General features: G+C 42.3%; 1 non-coding gene across 1 annotated transcript; it reads left to right on the forward strand.

Annotated features, from left to right (window-relative positions):
- Positions 1-1,906: 1,906 nt before the first annotated feature.
- LOC150037194 (small nucleolar RNA R71) lies at positions 1,907-2,013 on the forward strand. Its single transcript, XR_016528848.1, has one exon. It is a non-coding gene; the product is annotated as a small nucleolar RNA R71 (small nucleolar RNA).
- Positions 2,014-2,135: the final 122 nt, after the last annotated feature.

Raw genomic sequence — 2,135 nt, forward strand, 5'->3', positions numbered from 1 at the left:
GGTCCTTTGATTAGTATGGGTGAGAGTGGCCAGATTGCCAACTCAACATGCCTACCTTTTTGGGGACTTGTCTGATCTGGGAGCTGGGAACTCAATCCACGATATGGAATTCACTCCTTTCCCAAAGCAGGATAAGTAGAGAGATTGCTCCCTTAAAGGCTGATTCTGGGACTTGAACATAGTGACCACAGGTTCTCTTTGGAAGAGAAGACTCAGTCATAGTAGGACTATGACTTATGTTCATTAGAGGGATCAGTCGTACTTAAGGAGACAGATGTAATTATAAGGGCATAACGGTTATTGGCCCAGCTGTACTTACGAGTGATCTGTGAAAGGTTGTCGCACTGCTGATTGGTTAAGATGGACACATAATATATCTGTGGTAAGGAAAGTTCAGCTGTCGGTCTTTAGTGGAGTGCCTGACAGTTAATGGATGGTGGATCCCGTGACTAAAAAGTTTAGTTAGTTATTCACATATCGTTGGAGCTTCAGAGCTATAGGTCCATGAGGTCCCCTTGGTAGCTCAATGGATTCAGTTGAGGATCATAAATAGCTTTCAGTAAACATACATTGTTGGACCTTCATAAGCATTAACAATTTACTTAAAACATTTAAAGCATTTAGAGTCACTCACTGCTCGTCGGGGCTCCTAACGGTTTATATGCCTTTTCTAGCTCCTTTTGGCCTGAAAGGACATAATCCCCGTTTAGATTCCTTTGAATTTTAGCAAAATGCTTCAGGTAGCTTGCTTACTAATGGAACTTTCACCAACAAAACAACATTACTAGTAAGATGATGATCACGAGCGAGATCATCCTTATCAGCGAGACTTACCACTTCCAGCGAGATTTGTGACTTTCCAGTGAGATTTGTGACTTCCCAATGAGATTTGTGACTTTCTTAACTCACTCTCGATCTCGCTCATTTCCTTATCTCTCGCTCGCTCTCTCTCATTTTCTTACTCTCATTTTCGTGTTCTAGAGGCTTGAAGGTGGACGCAACATCTGGGTTCATCTTCTCGGGCTCTTCTAAATCATCTGTCAATAGATCCTCGGTTGTTACCGCATTTAAGTTGGTCGTGATGGGTTCCTCCCCTACTTCCACTGTCATTTTTTCGCTTAGCAAAGAGACTGCTAAGCATTGTTCCTTTCTTGTACCCCAGAGTTGCAAGGGAGCTGAGTTGAGCTCGGCAATGCTCCTTGCGGTCTATTTTTGAGTTCACCCGCAATCTGTCCTAGCTGAATTTCGAGATTTCAGATAGATGTTACTTGATTCTGAAGTACTGATTCATTCTTCTCAATATACTGCTTCAGCAAGCTCTCTAAGGATGAAGATTGTGGTGCCTGTGAACTACTTGTTTGGTTATGCGTTTGATCATTTGTTCGTGTGGAAAAATCTTGGTGGCCCTTTCTTTTGCGCCACTAGTTGAAAAATTTGTTTTTTATTTTTCCACGCAAAATTAGGGTAGGTTCTCCACCCGGGGTTGTACGTATCGGAATAGGGGTTATTCTTTATGAAGCATACTGACTGCGGATTTCCTGGATATTCTTCCATCGGATGTGCTTCTCCACAGATGACACAACTTGTGGTCGTTTGAGTAATTGCATTGACCTGCCCTTTTTGTGTTCTCGTGCTAATAATTGCAATGCCCTATATCAAACTCATCATCGCAGTCATTTGGTTCTGAAGGGATGCAATGGCCCCATTGTTTGCGTCACTATATTTGAATCTTAATCTTTGATCGCTTTCTCTCCAGTCCTCGTGATTTTTTGAAATGCAATCAAGTATATTTTTTGCCTCATTGTAGATTTTATCAAGCAGACCACCAACTGCTGCCACATTGGCAGCCGTCTGCGATGTAGGGTTTAGACCATGGTAGAAAATCTCCATCTGTAAGCAGTCTAGTAAGCCATTATGCGGGCAATCTCTTACCAGCCTCTTAAACCTCGCCCAAGCGTCGCTGAGCGATTCGTCAATTTCTTGTTAAAAATTGGTAATTAACTTCCTCCTTCTTGCGTTCTCCATTGGAGGGAAGTATTTCTTCATGAACTTTTCCACTACTTATTCCCACGATGTTATCTCCCCTGGTTTGAGAGAATAAGCCCATTTCGTTGCTTGGTCACATAAGGAAAATG

Source organism: Benincasa hispida, chromosome 3, assembly GCF_027475165.1.
Source record: "Benincasa hispida cultivar pf3 chromosome 3, pf3_genome.v1.1, whole genome shotgun sequence".
In the NCBI taxonomy this organism is placed as follows: domain Eukaryota; kingdom Viridiplantae; phylum Streptophyta; class Magnoliopsida; order Cucurbitales; family Cucurbitaceae; genus Benincasa; species Benincasa hispida.